Below are 20,235 nucleotides of genomic sequence, written 5' to 3'. Positions count from 1 at the left end.
GTGGTCCTAATCTCGACCCTCAGTGAACATCACTCTATACTCCCCTCCAGGCTGAATAATCATTGTTCACTACTTCTCACTGCTTTCTGTCTCCTAGCCAACCTCTATATTCATACTGCCACTGTCCTTTTAATCCATGGGTTTCAGTTTCTGCAACAACTCCATTAAATGGGACTTGATCACACTTTCTTCAAATGCATAACATCAACCTCACTTCCCTCATCAACCCTCTCGTTACTTACAATCAACTCCACTGAGTTTATCAGGTATGATTTTCTACTAACATATCCACACTTTGGTAATTTATAATGCATTTTTTAATCCTTGCCCTTGATTATAACCTCAGTAATTTCCCATAACCGACTTTATGCTGACTGATCTGTAGCTTCAATTTGGGTTTACCCCCCTTTCCATTTATAAACAGGGTGGAACATTTACAACCCTCCAGTCCTCAGGTACCACCCTCATACCCAAGGAGGATTGAAAGATTATGGTCTGTGCCTCCACGATTTTCACAATCCCTTTCCTCAGTGACCCTCTTACATCCCATCCAGATTATGTAAATGATTGACGTTATTGTAATATAAAAAAGGGTTGGATTAAAAGGGGTTAGCTGAACCCTGTTTGTTCAGTGACTGTAATTAACATCAGTCTCCATGGATCCTAATTGTGTCACTGGAGAGTTTCCCACTCCTGTTAATGAGGGACTTATTTCAATGTGTTTTCCCATCGTGTCAGTGGGAGCATCATCTCCCACACTAAAAGGGATCAGCGGCTGCAGAGAGAGGGAGAGGAGAGATCAGAATCTGAGAACAAGAGGTTGGGATGTTACAACAATGGATCAGAATCTGAGAACAACAGAATGGAACATTCCAACATTGGATCAGAATCTGACAACAATAGATTGGAATGTGACAAGAATGGATCAGAATCGGAAAACAATAAGCTGGAATGTTACAACAGCGGATCAGAATCTGAGAACAATAGATTGGGACATTCCAACAATGGATCAGAACCTGAGAAAAATAGACTGGAATGTTACAACAATGGATCAGAATCTGAAAACAATAGATTGGAATGTTACAAAAATGGACCAGAATCTGAGAACAAGAGGTTGGAATGTTACAACAATGGATCAGAATCCGAGAACAATAGATTGGAATGTTTCAACAATGGACAGGGGTTTATCCTTGGCGCTTGCCTGGCTTTCTCCAGATGGGGTACCTTTAGCACAGCGCATTTGATACACACTTCATGTCATTCAAGCGGGTTAATATCCATCTTGGCTATTACTGGTGTCCTTGGTGAGACTCTCACAGAATCACAGAATCACACATTGCAGAAAAGGCCCTTCGCCCATCGAGTCTGCACCGACATGTGAAAAACACCTGACCTACCTATCTAATCCCAGCTACTAGCACTTGGCCCATAGGCTTGAATGTTATGACATGCCAAGTGCTCATCCAGGTACTTTTTAAAGTGTGTGAGGCAACACCCCTCCACCACCCTCCCAGGCAGCGCAATCGAGACCATCCCCACCCTCTGGGTAAAAAAGGTTTTCCTCACATCCCCCCTAAACCTCCTTCCCCTCACCTTGAACTTATGTCCACTCGTGTCTGACCCTTCAACTAAGAGAAAGAGCTGCTCCCTATCCACCCTGCCCATGCCCCTCATAATCTTGTACACCTCGATGAGGTCACCCCTCAGTCTTCTCTGCTCCAACGAAAACAACCCAAGTCTATCCAACATCTCTTCATAACTTAAATGTTTCATCCCAGGCATCATCCTGGTGAATTTCCCTGCACCCCCTCCAGTGCAATCACATCCTTCCTATAATGTGACGACCAGAAATGCACACAGTACTCCAGCTGTGGCCTCACCAAGGTTCTATACAACTCCAACACGCCCTCCCTCCTTTTGTAATCTATGCCTCGATTGATAAAGACAAGTGTCCCATTTGCCATTTTCACCACCCCACTAACATGCCCCTCCGCCTTCAGAGATCTATGGACGCACACGCCAAGGTCCCTTTGTTCCTCAGAACTTCCTAAATTCATTAAATGCTTCCTTGTCAAATTACTCCTTCCAAAGTGTATCACCTCACACTTTTCAGGGTTAAATTCCATCTGCCACTTATCTGCCCATTTGACTATCCCATCTATATCTTCCTGTAGCCCAAGATGCTCAACCTCACTCTTAACCACCCGACCAATCTTTGTGTCGTCCACAAACTTACTAATCCTACCTCCCACATAGTCATCTATGTTGTTTTTATAAATGACAAATAATAGGGGACTCAGCACAGATCCCTGTGGTACGCCACTGGACGCTGGCTTCCAGTCACTAAAGCATCCTTCTGTCATCACCCTCTGTCTCCTCCAGCTAGGCCAATTTTGAATCCACTTTATCTCATTACCCTGTATCCCATGTGCATTTGCCTTCTTTATAAGTCTCCCTGTGGGACCTTGTCAAAGGCTTTGCTGAAATCCATATAAACTACATCAACTGCACTACCCTCATCTACACACCTGGTCACCTCCTCAAAAAATTCAATCAAATCTGTTAGGCATGACCTCCCTCTGACAAAACCATGCTGACTATCCCTGATCAAACCTTGCCTCTCCTAATTGAGATAGATGCTTTCCTTCAGAATTTTCTCCAATACTTTCCCTTCCACTGACATGAGACTCACTGGCCTGTAGTTCCCCGGTTTATCTCTACAACCATTCTTAAATTGCCGAACCACATTAGCTGTTCTCCAGTCCTCTGGCACCTTCCCTGTGGCCGGAGAGGAAATAAAAAATTGGGTCAGAGCCCCTGCGATCTCCTTCCTTACCTCCCTCAGCTGTCTGGGACACAAATCATCCGGACCTGGAGATTTGTCCACTTTTAAGCCTGATGTGCTATGCAGCTATTTATTCTATTTGCAAGTTTAACTGTATGACTGGTCTGGTCATTTAAAATTTGGGCAGAATTAAGCTATTTTCTTCAGTTCCAGTCACTAACTCCATTCAAATCCACCAGCTCCCCCCCACCCCCCACCCCCTCTCTAGCAGATATTGGGGGCTGTCCACAACCTTCATGCTCCCCTTGACCCTAAGCTGATTTCTGACCCCCTGTTCTCTCCATCCCCAATCTTGCCCAATACCACCTTCATCAGATCACCCAACTCCATCTCTGCCTCAGTCCAGCTGCTGAATAAACCCTCATGTGTGTCTCTGCCAAGCCCAAACTTGGCTATCCCAATGTTATCCCAGCCACACAATTCCAGTCACAAATCTTCATAAACTTCAGCTCATCCAAAACTCTGACGTCCATGATCTAGTTCACACAAATCCCATTTACCCATCACCTCTGTGTGCACGGACCTACATTGGTTCCTGATCTGGTGACAGCTCCATATTAGTACCCTCATTCTTGTGTTTGAATCCCTCTATGGCCCCGATTATCCAATTAATCCCACTCCCTGGCCCATTTCTCCTCATCCTGCAAATGGTTGGCTTTTAATTATTTATCCAATTGGTGGAAAGTTAGTGCACAAGCTGTGAATGGTTCTCTGGAGGTTGTATTGTGAGCTGCTGCATACATTCAGGGAGGACAGAGAGTTTGGTGACCTAACACAGGTCGAGGTCTGGGGACTGTGGTTATGATGCATCTGGATCTGAAACATGGCCAACAAATGAAGCAGGCACTGCAGTGAGGGGAAGCTCTGTAAAGAGGGAAGGGGAGTGGGGGGCGAGCTCTATCCTAGAAGGGCTGAGGTGCTGAAGGTGGACACAGCAACAGATGCATCTAACATTTCATGGCTGCATCGCTGAGATGTTCCTGATCAGAGAGCGCAAGCGATCTTCCCTCAGCCAGACAGGAGTTAGATATTCTCAGAGGCTGTGTGAAGATCTATGGAGTGTCCTCACTGCATGTTGTTATCATCCTCCTGCGATTAAGCGACTATTAGGGCCTCCACTGCATCTCCATGACAGAAGCATTCTCACAGTCAAACATTCACAGCTGCGGGAGAGGATCTATGGGGACACATCACTGCATGTCGCCATCATCCTCCACAAATCTGGCAGCTCTGAGAGCCTCACAAGTGCGCCTGCCTCGTCTAGCCAGTGCAAGAGCCTCATCCCCGTCGTCATCATCACCGAGGACTGCTTCACCCTCATCCCTGTCGGCGATTTCCTCGTTGGAGGGGGCGTGCAGCTCCTCCATCTCCTCCTCTCCCCATCGCAACGGGGAGCAGCAGTCGATGACGATGTGTGACACCCTCTGTGGACTGTATTGCAGGCCTCCACCTGACTGGTCCAGGCACCGGAACCGCATCTTCAACCAAGTTGTCAGCTGCTCCTCATTATAGCGCCACTCTGCTGCAGTCTGAGGCCCCCACACGGTCGTCATCAGCCATGGCCTTTGTGGGTAATACTTGTTCCCAACGAGTCAACCCTGAAGACTCTGTGGACGCTGGAAGATATCGGGGATCTGTGAGTGACTCAGGACATAGGCATCATGCACACTTGCTCAAAACTTTACTCTTGAACCTGGTCCATCATGTCTCCAGGCCATGTATTCCAGATTATAAAAATTGTTCTCTTTATATCCCGTCGGCTTCTTTTGCCAATTATTGTAAATCTTGTTACTGTTTCTTATTCCTTACTATCGCAAAACTCCACGTTAATTTGGAGACCTCTGTTCAATTCCCCTTTACCTTCGCTGACCTAAGGAGAACAATCCCTGCTTCTCTGGTTTCCCCATGTAACTGAAATTTGCCTTCCCAGGCAGCATCCCAGTCAATCTGCTCTGTCCTCTCTGCAACGCCCTCACATCCTTCTCTAGTCTCACAATGTAACTGAAATTCCTCATCCCTGACATCATCCCAGTCAATCACCTCTCCAACACCCTCACATCCTTTCCACTGTGTCGTCACCAGAATTGGACACAATTCCTCAGCTGAGGACTAAGCGGTGATGTAAAAAGCTTTAGCATAGCTTCCTTGTTTTTTCAATCTTTGCTCTATTTATAAAGTCCAATATTATATATTTGTATTTTTTCTGTATCCTATCCTGTACATTTTTAACAATCTTATCAACTTGTCCTTCCAGTGATAAAGAAATGTGTACATGTATCCGATCTGTTCCTGTAGGCCATTTAAAATTGTCCTAGTTAGTTTCTATTGCCTCTCCTCACTCCTCCTCCAAACTGTGCCCTTCACACGTCCCTGAATTCAATTTCATTTACTTCATGTCTCTCCATTTCACCTATCAGTATATATCTTTCAGAAGCTGACTACTATCCCCCTCACTATTTAAACTTCCAACTTCCTGTGATCTGCAAATATCGTTATAAAGAAGCCTATGTTATTTGTGTGTATTGCAAGGAGCAGTGGTCCTAATATCGACCCCCAGTGAACATCACTCTACATTCCCCTACAGTCTGAATAACCATCGTTCACCACTTCTCACTGCTTTCTGTCTCCTGGCCAACCTCTATATCCACACTGTCACTGTCCTCTTAATCCATGGGTTTCAGTTTCTATAACAACTCCATTAAATGGGACTTTATCACACTTCCTTCAAATGCATAACATCAAACTCACTTCCCTCATCAACCCTCTCGTTACTTACAATCAACTCCATTAAGCTTATCACATATGATTTTCCATTAACGTATACACACTTCTGTTCATTTGTAAAGCATTTTTTAATTCTTGCCCTCGATTATGACCTCAGAAATTTCCTCATAACCAACATTATGCTGACTGCTCCGAAGCTTCAGTCAGGGATTACCTCTCTTTCCTTTCATAAACAGGGTGGAACATTTACAACTCTCCAGCACTCAGATACCACTCCCATATCCAAGCAGGGTTGAAAGATTATGGTTGGCCCCTCCACTATTTTCACAATCCCTTCCCTCACTGACCCTCATACATCCCATCCAGACTGGGTAAATGTTCAACTCTATTGTGATATAAAAAGGGGTTGGATTGAAAGGGGTTAACTGAACCTGTTACCATCACCACCCTCTGGGTAAAAAAGGTTTTCTTCACATCCCCTCTAAACCTCCTGCCCCTCACCTTGAATTTATGTCTCCTTGTGACTGACCCCTCAACTAATGGGAACAGCTGCTCCCTATCCACCCTGTCCATGCCCCTCATAATTTTATACACCTTGATCAGGTCGCCCCTCAGTCTGCTCTGCTCCAGTGAAAACAACCCAAGTCTATCCTACTGCTCTTCATAACTTAAATGTTTCATCCCAGGCAACATCCTGATGAGTCTCCTCTGCACCCCCTCCAGTGTAATCACATCCTTCCTATAATGTGCGATCAGAACTGCACACAGTACTCCAGCTATGGCCTCACCAAGTTCTATACAACTTCAACATCACCTCCCTACTTTTGTAATCTATGCCTCGATTGATAAAGGCAAGTGTCCCATATGCCTTTTCCACCACCCTACTAACATGCCTCTTCAGAGATCTATGGACACACACACCAAGGTCCTTTTGTTCCTCAGAACTTCCTAGTGTCATGCCGTTCATTGAATGCTTCCTTGTCAAATTACTCCTTCCAAAGCGTACACCTCACACTTTTCAGGGTTAAATTCCATCTGCCACTTATCTGCCCATTTGACCATCCCATCTATATCTTCCTGTAGCCCCAGACACTCAACCTCACTGCTAACCACCCGACCAATCTTTGTGTCATCCTCAAACTTACTAATCCTACCTCCCACATAGTCATCTATGTTGTTTATATAAATGACAAATAATAGGGGACCCAGCACAGATCCCTGTGGTACGCCACTGGACACTGGCTTCCAGTCACTAAAGCATCCTTCTGTCATCACCCTCTGTCTCCTCCAACTAGGCCAGTTTTGAATCCACTTTATCAAAATGCCCTGCATCCCATGTGAATTTGCCTTCTTTATAAGTCTCCCTGTGGGACCTTATCAAAGACTTCGCTGAAATCCACATAAACTACATCCACTGCACTCCCCTCAACTACACACCTGGTCACCTCCTCAAAAAATTCATTCAAATTTGTTCGGCAAGACCTCCCTCTGACAAAACCATGCTGACTATCCCTGATTAAACCTTGCCTCTCCAAGTGGAGATAGATTCTTTCCTTCAGAATGTTCTCCAATATTTTCCGTCCCACTGATGTGAGACTCACTGGCTGGTAATTCACTTGTTTATTTCTACAACCATTCTTAAATTGCCGAACCACATTAGCTGTTCTCCAGTCCTCTGGCACATTGCCCATGGCCTGAGAGGAATTAAAAATTTGGGTCAGAGCCCCTGCGATCTTCTCCCTTGCCTCCCTCAGTAGTCTGGGACACAAATCATCCGGACCTGGAGATTTGTGCACTTTTAAGCCTGATGTGCTACGCAGCTATTTATTCTATTCGCATGTTTAACTGTATTACTGGACTGGTCATTTAAAATTTGGGAAGAATGAAGCTATTTTCTTCAGTTCCAGTCACAAACTCCATTCGTATCCACCAGCTCCCCCTCACCCCCCAAACCCTCACCCCCTCTCTGGCTGATATTGGGGGCTGTCCACAATCTTCATGCTCCCCTTGACCCTAAGCTGATCTCTGACCCCCTGTTCTCTCCATCCCCAATCCTGCCCAATGCCACCTGCATCAGATCACCCATCTCCACCTCTGCCTCAGCCCAGCTGCTGAATAAACCCTCATGTGTGTCTCTGCCAAACCCAAACTCAGCCATTCCAATGTTATCCCAGCCACTTAATTCCAGTCACAAATCTTCATAAACTTCAGCTCATCCAAAACTCTGCTATCCATATTCTAACTCACACAATTCCCGTTTACCCATCACCACTGCGTGCACAGACCTACATTGGTTCCTGGTCTGGCTACAGCTCCATATTAGTACCCTCATTCGTGTGTTAGAATCCCTCTATGGCCCCGTTTCTCCAATTAATCCCACTCCCTGGCCCATTTCTCTTCATTCTGCAAATGGTTGGCTTTTAATTATTTATCCAATTGGTGGAAAGTTAGTGCAGAAGCTGTGAATGGTTCTCTGGAGGTTGTGTTGTGAGCTGCTGCATACATTCAGGGAGGACAGAGAATTTGGTGACCTAACACTGGGAGAGGTCTGGGGACTGTGGTTATGGTGCATCTGGATCTGAAACATGGCCAAGAAATGAAGCAGGCACTGCAGTGAGGGGAAGCTCTGTAAAGAGGGAAGGGGAGTGGGGCTTTGTCCTAGAAGGGCTGAGGTGCTGAAGGTGGACACAGCAACAGATGCATCTAACATTTCATAGCTGCATCTCTGAGATGGCCCTGATCAGAGAGCGCAAGTGAGCTGCCCTCAGCCAGACAGGAGTCAGACATTCTCAGAGGCTTTGTGAAGATCTATGGAGTGTCCTCAATGCATGTCTTCATCCTCCTCCTGTGATTTAGCGAATATTAGGGCCTCCACTGCATCTCCATGACAGGAGCATTCTCACAGTCAAACATTCACAGCTGCGGTGTGAGGATCTATGGAGACACCTCACTGCATGTCGCCATCATCCTCCACAAATCTGGCAGCTCTGAGAGCCTCACAAGTGCGCCTGCCTCGTCTAGCCACTACGAGAGCCTCATCACCGTCATTGTCACCACCGAGGACCGCTTCACCCTCATCCCCATCGGCGTCCTCCTCATTGGAGGAGGCGTGCAGCTCCTCCATCTCCTCCATCTCCCCATTGCAGCAGCGGGGAGCAGCAATCGATGTCGATTTGTGACACCCTCTGTGGACTGCATTGCAGGGCTCCACCTGACTGGTCCAGACACTGGAACCGCATCTTCAACCAAGTTGTCAGCTGCTGCATGAGCCTTATTATAACGCGACTCTGCTGCAGTCTGAGGCCCCCGCACGGGGGTCATCAGCCATGGCCTTTGTGGGTAGTCCTTGTTCCCAAGGACCCAACCCTGCAGACTCTTTGGACCCTGGAAGATATCGCAGATCTGTGAGTGACTCAGGATGTAGGCATCGTGCACACTCACTCGAAACTTTACTCTTTAACCTGCTCCATCGGTCTCCAGGCCGCATATTCCAGATTATAAAAAATGTTCTCTTTATGTCCCCTCAGCTTCTTTTACCAATTATTGTAAATCTTGTTACTGTCCCTTATTCCTTACTCTTGCAAAACTCCACGTTAATTTGGAGACCTCTGTTCAATTTCCCTTTACCTTCACTGACCTAAGGAGAACAATCCCAGCTTCTCTGGTCGCCCCATGTAACTGAAATTCGCCTTCTCTGGCAACATCCAGTCAATCTCCTCTGTCCTCTCTCCAAGACCCTCATATCCTTCTGTAGTCTCACAATGTAACTGAAATCCCTCATCCCTGACACCATCCCAGTCCATCTCCTCTCCAACACCCTCACATCCTTTCCACTGTGTCGTCACCAGAATTGGACACAATTCCTCAGCTGAGGACTAAGCAGTGATGTAAAAAGCTTTAGCGTAGCTTCCTTGTTTTTTTCAATCTTTGTCTCTATTTATAAAGTCCAATATCCTATAGTTGTATTTTTTCTGTATACTATCCTGTACATTTTTAACAATCTTATCAACTTGTCCTTCCAGTGATAAAAAAATGTGTACATGTATCTGATCTGTTCCTGTAGTTTCTATTTCTATGGTCCTAGTTAGTTTCTATTGCCTCTCCCCACTCCTCCTCCAAAATGTACCCTTCAGATGTCCCTGAATTCAATTTCATTTACTTCATGTCTCTCCATTTCACCAATCAGTATATATTTTTCAGAAGCTGACTACTATCCCCCTCACTATTTAAAATTCCAACTTCCTATGATCTGCAAATATCGTTATAAAGAAGCCTATTTTTTTTGTGTGTATTGCAAGGAGCAGTGGTCCTAATATCGACTCCCAGTGAACATCACTCTACATTCCCCTCCAGTCTGAATAACCATTGTTCACCACTTCTCACTGCTTTCTGTCTCCTACCCAACCTCTATATCCACACTGTCACTGTCCTTTTAATCCATGGGTTTCAGTTTCTATAACTCCATTAAATGGGACTTGATCACACTTTCTTCAAATGCATAACATTAACCTCACTTCCCTCATCAATCCTCTTGTTACTTACAATCAACTCCATTAAGCTTATCACATATGATTTTCCATTCACAAATACACACTTCTGTACATTTGTAAAGCATTTTTTAACTCTTGCCCTCAATTATGACCTCAGAAATTTCCTCATAACCGACATTATGCTCCGACGCTTCAGTCAGGGGTTATCCCTCTTTCCTTTTATAAACAGGGTGGAACATTTACAACCCTCCAGCACTCAGGTACCACTCCCATATCCAAGCAGGGTTGAAATATTATGGTTGGCCCCTCCACTATTTTCACAATTCCTTCCCACACTGACCCTCATACATCCCATCCAGACCGGGTAAATGTTCGACTCTATTGTGATATAAAAAAGGGTTGGATTGAAAGGGGTTTACTGAACCTGTTTGTTCAGTGACTGTAATTAACATCAGTCTCCATGGATCCAAATTGTGTCACTGAAGAGTTTCCGTCTCCTGTTAATAAAGGATTTCTTTCAATGTGTTATCCCATCGTGTCAGTGGAAGCATCACCTCCCACACTAAAAGGGATCAGCGGCTGCAGAGAGAGGTAGAGGAGAGACCAGAACCTGAGAACAAGAGGTTAGAATGTTACAACAATGGATCAGAATCTGAGAACAACAGAATGGAACGTTCCAACATTGGATCAGAATCTGAGAACAATCGGTTGGAATGTTACAACAATGGATCAGAATCTGATAGCAATAGCTTGGAATGTTACAACAATGGATCAGGATCTGAGAACAAGTCATTGGAATGTTACAACAATGGATCAGAATTTGAGAACAACAGATTGGAATGTTCTAACAATGGACAGGGGTTTATCCTTGGCGCTTTCCTGGCTTTCTCTAGATTGGCTACCTTTAGCATGGCAGATATGGTACACACCTCAGGTCATTCAAGCGGGCTTGTATCCCATCTTGGCTATTATTGGTGTCCCTGGTGAGTCTCTCTATCCAGCCATTTATTCTATAAGCATGCTGGTCTGCTCAATTCAAATTTGGAAAGAATGACAGTATTTTCTTCAGTTCATCAGTAACTCCATTGTATACCCACCAGCAGCCACCACCACCAGCCCCACCCACCGCCCCGCCCACCCCCCCTCCCCCCACCACCACCACCACCACCACCAGCCCCCAACCAACCTTCGCCTTCGCTCTCTAGCTGATACCTGAGGCAGTCGACAATCTTCATGCTCCGTTTGACTCTGAGCTGATTTCTGACCCCCTGTTCTCTCCATCCCCAATCCTGCCCACCACCACCTTCATCAGATTATCCATCTCCACCTCTGCCTCAGTCCAGCTGCTGAATAAACCTTCATGTGTGTTTCTGCTAAATCCAGACTCAGCTATTCCAATGTTATCCTGGCCACACAATTCCAGTCACAAATTTTCATAATCTTTAGCTCATCCAAAACGCTGTTGTCCATGTTCTAACTCACACAATTCCCGTTTACCCATCACCACTGCGTGCACGGACCGACATTGGTTCCTGGTCTGGCTACAGCTCCATTTTAATATCCTCATTCTTTTGTTTGAATCCCTCTATGGCCCCATCTCTCCAATTAATCCCACTCCCCGGTCCGTTTCCCTTCATCCTGCAAATTGTTCCCTTTGAATTATTTATCCAATTCTGTTGCTGGAACGTTAGTGGGGGAGCAGTGAATGGTTCTCTGGAGGTTGTGTTGTGAGCTGCTGCATACATTCAGGGAGGACAGAGGATTTGGTGACCTAACTCTGGATGAGGTATGGGGACTGTGGTTACTGTGCATCTGGATCTGCAACATGGCCAACAAATGAAGCAGACACTGCAGTGAGGGGAAGCCCTGTAAAGAGGGAAAGGGAGGGGGAGATGCACGCTCTGTCCTACCCAGCCCAGGTTTTCCAAGAACACTTTACCAACCAACCCCTAACCCAGGAGCAGAGCATGAGTGACTCTGATTCAACAAGGGGGCGGTCACAGAGCTGTGTAACCTCCTCCAACACGACCTGGAGCCTCACACCAGGGTGAGGACGGTGCTGTCAGTGGCCATTAAGGTCACAGTTTGATTGAAATTCTTTGGATCTGGAACTTTCCAGGCAGGAGCGGGTAACATATCCATCATCTCCCAGTGTGCCGTCCATCGAGGTATCCACTGTTGCCGGGTGAGGCGAGGGCCTCGTTTTCTCCCTCAGGAGGGAGAAGTAGGATGTGGAGTGTTGGGGGGTGGGGGGGGTGGTGTGTGTGTGGGCGGGTTTCCATGGATTTCCCAGGATAGCGGGATTCCTGATGGTGAATGTGGCTCTGTGGGGCCGCCATGCCAACAGGGAGGGATGTAGGGAGTGAAAGGACTCTCGTTCCATCCAGGTACAGTTGGTGTGTGGCCATGCGCAGTGCATCATGTTGAAGAATGTCCACGACCCAAGCAGCAGCCACAGTCCCTTCATCCTGAAGCAGTCAGACATTCCCACCATCTCCGTTCCTCCACAGGGAAACTGAGAGCGGCTTCTCAGAGATGACGGCTGCTCCCTCGATTCATGTCTCATATTTCAACTCTTTCTTGGACTCACTCAAGTTCTGTCGAAGGGTCATGAGGACTCAAAACGTCAACTCTTTTCTTCTCCGCCGGTGCTGCCAGACCTGCTGAGTTTTTCCAGGTAATTCTGTTTTTGTTTTGGATTTCCAGCATCCGCAGTTTTTTTGTTTTTAACACACAGATTCCAACTCTGCACTAGTCTCCAATTTGCACACAACGCAATATTTGAGCTGGTGGCTGTGAGTGTCAGACCAAGTGACAGGGCTTCATCATCTCTGCGTCCTGTCGCTCTCTCTCTCTGTCTGTCTCTCTCTCTCTCTATCTATCTGTCTGCCTCTCTCTCTTTATCCCTCTCTCTATCTCTCTCTCTCTATGTCTACCTGCCTCTCTCTCTATCTGCCTGTCTGTCTCTCTCTCTCTCTGTCTGTCTGTCTCCCTCTATGTCTGCCTGTCTGTCTCTCTCTCTGTCTGTCTGTCTCGCTCTTCCTTTGTCTCTTTCTCTCACTATCCGTCTGTCTCTCCCTCCTTCCTCTCTCTCTGTCAGTCTCTCTCGCTCTCTCTCTGTCTGCCTGTCCCCCTCTCTCTCGCTAGCTGTCTGTCTGTCTCCCTCTGTCTGCCTGCCTCCCTCTCTCTCTTTATCTCCCTCTCTCTCATCCTCTGTCTGTCTGTCTCTCTCTCTCTGTCTCTCCCTCTGCTTACCCCTCTCTCTCTCTCTCTCTCTCTGTCTTTGCCTCTCCCTTTTCCTCTCTCTCTCTATCTGGAATTTTTAGAGGATATAACTGGTAGAGTTGATGAGTAGGAGCCAGTGGATGTGGTTTATTTGGGCTTTAAGAAGGCTTTCAACAAGCCCCACATAAGAGATTGGTATGTAAAATTAAAGCACATGGGATTGGGGTGAGTGTATTGAGATGGATAGAAAACTGGTTGGCAGACAGGAAACAAAGAGTAGAAATAGACGGGTCTTTTTCCAAATGGCAGGCATTGACTAGTGAGGTATCACAGGGATCGGTGCTGGGACCCCAGCTATTCACAATATATATTAATGATTTACATGAGAGAATTAAATGTAATATCTCCAAATTTGCAGATGACACAAAGCTGGGTGGGAGGGTGAGCTGTGAGGAGGATGCAGAGATGCTTCAGTGTGATTTGGACAAGCTGAGTGAGTGGGCAAATGCATGGCAGATGCAGTATAATGTGGATAAATGTGAGGTTATCCACTTTGGTAGCAAAAAGGCAGATTATTATCTGAATGGCTACAAATTGAGAGAGGGGAATGTGCAATGAGACCTGGGTGTCCTTGTACACCAGTCGCTGAAGGTAAGCATGCAGGTGCAGCAGGCGGTAAAGAAGGCAGATGGTATATTGACTTTCATAGCCAGAGGATTCAAGTAGAGGAACAGGGATGTCTTGCTGCAATTGTATAGGACCTTGGTGAGACCACACCTGGAATATTGTGTGCAGTTTTGGTCTCCTTATCTGAGGAAGGATGTACTTGCTGTAGAGGGAGTGCAGTGAAGGTTTACCCGACTGATTCCTGGGATGGCAGGACTGACATATGAGGAGAGATTGAGTTGATTAGGATTATATTCGCTGGAGTTCAGGAGAACGAGGGGGAAACCTATAAAATTCGAACAGAACTAGACAGGGTAGATGCAGGAAGGATGTTCCCAATGGTGGGGGAGTCCCGAACCAGGGGTCACAGTCTGAGGATATGGGGTAAACCATTTAGGACTGAAATGAGGAGAAATTTCTTCACCCAGAGAGTGGTGAGCCTGTGGAATTCGTTACCACAGAAAGTAGTTGAGACCAAAACATTTAATGTTTTCAAGGAGTTAGGTATAGCCCTTGGGGTGAAAAACATCAAAGGGTATGGGGAGAAAGTGGGAGCAGGATATTGAGTTGAATGATCAGCCATGATCATAATGAATGGTGTAGCAGGTTTGAACGGCCAAATGGCCTACTCTTGCTCCTAGTTTCTATGTTTCTATCTTCCTCTCTTTCTGTGTTTGTCTGTCTGTCTCTCTGTCTGTCTCTCTCTCTCTCTGTCTGTCTCTTTCTTTCTCTGTCTATCTCTCTCTCTCTCTCCCTCTGTCTGCCTGTCTCTCGTTCTTTCTCTCTCTCTGTCTTTCTTTCTCTGTCTGCTTTTCCCTCTCTCTCTCTCTGTTTCTCTCTCTCTAGCTCTATCTCTCCCTCTCTCTCTCTGTCTGTCTCTCTCATTTTCTTTCTCTCTCTCCCTCTCTCTGTCTGCCTCTTTCTCTCTCTCTGCCTCCTGGGGACATGGCAGTTTTTGGGTATCATTGGAAATATAGAATTGGAAGGGGGTCTTTGGGTGAGGCATTGGCGGTGGTGGGGGGAGGGGGTGTGGGGGGGTGGGGTTGGAAAGCAAAAGGCGCACAGCCCCACCATCTGCAGCTCACACATCATTCCTGACAGCAGGATGAGGATGAACTGGGAGTTCAGAGGGACATGAGGCACGATAATGGCATCATCTCGAATATTCTCGGTGACATTGGATGCTCCAGACTCTGTCACAGCCACTCCCATGATATAGAGAACCATCTCCTCCCTCAGTTTCACTGGAAGGAGCTTTGACTGGTCCCTGCCTGTTCTCTGCCGCTCCCTGGGGTTATCAGATACCTGGTCCTGCAAGAGAGAGAGTAGTGTGTCAGTGATTGTGCTGCACTGTGTTTGAGTGATATGCCTGCCTTAGCTGAATAGCTGCAGGTATGTGGAGACAGTGAGGGGTGGGTGTGAGAGAAGCTGGTATCAGTGGAAGGTGTGTGAGAGTGAGGTGCACTATGTGAATGTGAGGTGTGAGTCCTGAGGGGTAGGGACTGCTGAGTGATGAGGGCTGTGGTAGACTGAGCAGTGTGGGAAGTTGGTGGAGTCGTGGGTAGGAGGGGCCATGTAAATATGATTCACTGACTTTTCCCACCCGCGTCAGCTCATTGAGCTCCTGCCAGATCCTCGGAGTCAGTCCTCCTGCATGGACCTCCCTGGTCACCTGCTCCCATTCCCTCCGGAGGGCGTTCTTTCAGGGTCCTCCCCACCCAACCCCCAACCCCAATGGCCTCCTGCCAACCTCCATGATTGTGGTTTCCAGTTCCACATCCCTGAACCATGGAACACTCTCTCAGTTCTACTATTCCATTCACCTTGTCTCCAAATGCATCTTTCACAGGCAGCAGCAGCAGCAGCAGCAGCCTCCTGTGAATCAGAGCAGCTTCCCTCTAAGAGGGACTGACTACCTTTAAGAGCTGGAGACTGTCTGAAACACATGTCAGGCTCACACACTGTTCGAGCCCCTGCTGAGCGTGTGTAGTGCTGGGCAGCAGGGAGATCTGATGGAAATGAGGAGGCAGCACGCAGCTTCAACAGGAACAGAAACAGACAGATCGCAAATCGTGACCCCTGCACTCAAAAGGTGCAAAAACCTTTGTTTCCCTGTGTCTCCAGGTTCCTTTTCTCTCTTTCACTCTGTCTCTCTCCAGGTCTTCACTCTCTGTCTCTTCCTCTTTGAGTAAGAGATTGATGAAACACAGAAGGAGTCATTCACCATCCAGCTCTGTGTCTGTCACACTGACCTGAGCAGAAATTCCACTGTCACTCTGACTTACACAGCCACATGTCAGAGATGAAACACGGGAAGAGCATTGGGTCAGTGTTGTCTCTTTGTGAGAGCTATTTCATTCTATGTAATGAGCTCCATTCCCCCCTCATTCCTGAGACCCCTCTATGATTCCGTTTGAAAGATATTTTTGAATCAATTACCTTAAATCAGCGTCTTCTTACTCCTGAAATTTCAGCCACTTGAACCAGTTTTACCTTAATTACTCTGTCAAAACCTTTAATGAATTTGAAATCCTAGATTACGCCTCTTAACTGTTCTAAAGAAACCAATTTCAGCTTTTCCAATTTCTCCGTGTAACTGAGCTCCCAGATCCCTGGAACCATTCTGGTAAATCACCTCTCCATTTTTACTGAGTCATTGAAATTCTGGCCAAAGTGTGCTCCTTAGAATTGGACACAATACTCCAGCTGGGATTTAACTAATCTAGTTATGTTATCTTCCTGAATTTTGTTCCTTTATGTTTTAATATGCCTAAGGGATATCAGCATGACATCACTAGAAGGGAAGTTTGTCATGTGATCCTGTCTTAGTTTCACTTTTGCCTTTGAGCAGAGAATGCACTCACACACGCATACACACACTCTCACTCACTCACTCACACACACACACACACACACACACACACACTCACTGACTCATATACACACACACATACTCACAGGAGATGGGGGCGGGGTGGCTTGTAAAGCACAGTCTGAGCCCAGCCAGCCCCTACACGCTCGCCCTGACCTACCTCCCATACTCACTTGGGCCTATTGAGTGCCTCAGCTCAACACTGCGGCTGTTTTACCTGCGGCAGGAGGAGGCCCATGGGTAGCCTGGCAGCTTTTATTGAGCAGGCTGGTGTCCGGTAAGAGTGGCAGGACCTCATTTGGGGCTTCCCTGGGCACATCAGAGGCACCCCTTTCAAGGTCAGACCCCCTTTAACACTTGCCCTCTGCCTCTCAAGCCTGTTCCATACCTGCACCCCACCTAGCTGGGTCCTGTCAGTTTGGCCTTGCCAATTCCCTGGACTTAACATCAGTCCAACCTTCATACCTGCTCCTCTTCGGGGATTGGCTATAGTGAGCTGCTCCCTTAGGCACTGGCATAGTGGTATTGTCACTGGGCTAGTAACCCAGAGGCCCAGCCTAATCATCTGGGAGACACAGGTTCAAATCCCACTGCAGTAGCTGTTGGAATTTAAATTCAGTTAATAACAGTTTGGAATTAAAAAGTTCATCTCAGTAATAAGGCCCATGAAACCATTATTGCTTGTTGTAAAAGCTCATTTGGTTCACTAATGTCCTTTAGGGAAGGAAATCTGCTGTCCTTACCGGGTCTAGACTACATGTCACTCCAGATCCACAGTGATGTGATTGACTCTTAAACACCCTCCGAAATGGCCGGGGAAGCCACTCACTTGTAATAAGCGACCACAACGTCCAAAAGGAATGAAACTGGACAGACCACCTGGCATCAACCTAGGCACCGGAAAAGATAAAAGCAAACCCAGCCCTGTCAACACTGCAAAGTCCTCCTTCCCAACATCTGGGGGCTAGAGTCAAAATTGGGAGAGCTGTCTCACAGGCATGTCAAGCAACAGCCTGACATAGGCATGGAAACATACCTTACAGGTAATGTCCAACACACCACTATCACCATCACTGGGTGTATCCTGTCCCACCTGTAGGACAGACCCAGCAGAGGGTGACAGCACAGTGGTATACAGCCAGGAGAGAATTGCCCTGGGAGTCCTGAACATCGACTCTAGACTATGTCTGCAGCAAGTGGTGAGGGAACCAAGAAGAGCGAAAAACACACTTAATCTCATCTTCACCAACCTGCCTGCTGCAGATGCATCTGTCCACGACAGTATCAGTAGGAGTGACCACTGTACAGTTGTTGTGGAGACCAAGCCCCGCCTTCACGTTGATGATACCCTCCATTGTTTTGTGTGGCACTACCACCATGCTAAATGGGATAGATTTCGAACACATCTAGCAACTCAAGACTGGGCATCCATGAGGCACTGTAGGCCATCAGCAGCAGCAGAACTGTACTCAAACACAATCTGTAGCCTCATGGTCTGGCATAGCCCCCACTCTGCCATTACCATCAAGCCAGGGGAATCAACCTTGGTTCAAAGAAGAGTGCAGGAGGACATGTCAAGGCAAATGAGGTGTCAATCCTTTGGTATGGATCTCTAGACAACTACAATGACCAGTGCTCCATCTACGCCAATCTCTGCAGAGACCTTAATTGTCTTGTCCTTTGCTTTGCTTTGAGAGTATGTGCGCGCACGTGTGTGTGTGTGTGTGTGTGTGTGTGTGTGTGTCTGTTGGACTTTTAAAGGATGTAAATCATTACACTTCCAGATTACAAATTGTATGTTAACCAGTTTTACAACTTGTTTTAACTTAAAGAGAGATTTTGTTTCATAATAAATCAATCATTCTGAATTTATGAAAGAAGCCTGGTTAAAGTTTCTTTTATCCTGGGTCTAGATGAAGCGAAGGTAAACATATTGACACCTATGGTGCGACCTGTGGAGCATGGGGCTAGATAAACTACACACTCCTCCCATCCTGGTCATAACACTGCAAAACTGATCACTCCAGAGGTTTACTCAATTCTGCAGGGTATTTCTGTTGTAAATTTTACAGAATCACCTCAGTTGAATAAATTCGGGCTTTACTCTCTATTCTTTACTTTTTTATTCAGTCTAGAATTTAAAATTTATTCAGCTTCGAACTTAGAAGAGAAAAACCCTTGTGTAACATTAACATTGTACTCAAGCACGTATGTATCAGTGATCTTTGGTAATTCCTTATTAATTCATTTTTTAAAATAAAACTTCTATTAAACTTCACCAGTGAATTTTCAGGGTCCACCTGCTTGGGTTAAAGCCCGAAAAAGATCTTTATTTGTTGTTCATTAGTAAATCATTTATTATTGGATTCAGTTGGATCTATCTGTCCATCTTAAAACCTTAATCTACTCAAATATCATTACAAACCCCATGGCAGCCTCAGACAGACACCCAGAGAAGGTACAATGAAAATCACTTTCAAAGAAGGACTCTCATTGAACATGACATTAGCTCAAGATGTGGTTCAGATATCTCACTCATTCAGGGGGTTCTCTGCAGTCCGTACCTGCCAGGGTATCCTGTATGATTGTAGCTTGCTTCATGGTCCACACCTTGGTGCTGAGGAGGGATCTGTCACTGGGCCCGGAGGAGGTCCCGGGAAGGGAGACTATACTGAAATGAGGAAGAGGAGGTCAAGGAGAAGGAGGAAGAGGATGAGGATGTAGAGGTAGAAAGTGAGGGTGAAGGCCCACTGGAGGGACCCTGGAGACACGGTGTATGATGTGGCCGCCGAAGAGTACAGGGTACAGGAGTCCATGCAGGACTTCATCGTGGCCGGAGACCTGTTCATCCAGCATCGCTTCACGTGATGTCCACCTTGGAAGAGTGTGAACCAAGAGCTGGAAGGGAGAGGAGTGGGTGTGAAACACCGAGGACACAGCATTGTATCCATCATGTATCTGGGGACATGTCAAACATGAGGAAGATTTACTGAGTGGTGCACGCAGGCTGCTGGTGAGAAAATGAGGGCCTCTGACCACACACTGACTTCAACATCATGTAAATATTGTGGAAATGGTTTGAATTATTTCATATGAATGTTCGGATTTCACCAGATAGATGGTAAATTCTTTTCTGCACAAAATGTATCTTATCTAAACACCACTCTGAGCCAATCAGTGCTCACGGACATTCCTATGTAGCACTCCCCCTGCTGCCTGTGACTGCCCTCCCACCTCCGGGGGGAATTGTGCTCAGAAACCTCTGCCTCTGACACCTCCTCCTGCACACTGGTGCTGTGCTCATCACCCAGTGCTCCCCACTCTATGTCCACACTTGTACCGTCTGCAGTGTGGGTCCCTGGGCTGGTGTCTGCTGAGTGAGATGGTGGTGATGGTACATCCTCGGACACATC

The sequence above is a fragment of the Carcharodon carcharias genome (genome assembly GCF_017639515.1).
Source record: "Carcharodon carcharias isolate sCarCar2 chromosome 27 unlocalized genomic scaffold, sCarCar2.pri SUPER_27_unloc_1, whole genome shotgun sequence".
In the NCBI taxonomy this organism is placed as follows: domain Eukaryota; kingdom Metazoa; phylum Chordata; class Chondrichthyes; order Lamniformes; family Lamnidae; genus Carcharodon; species Carcharodon carcharias.
The sequence above is the reverse complement of the archived record's forward strand: the minus strand, read 5'-3'. Positions refer to the sequence as shown.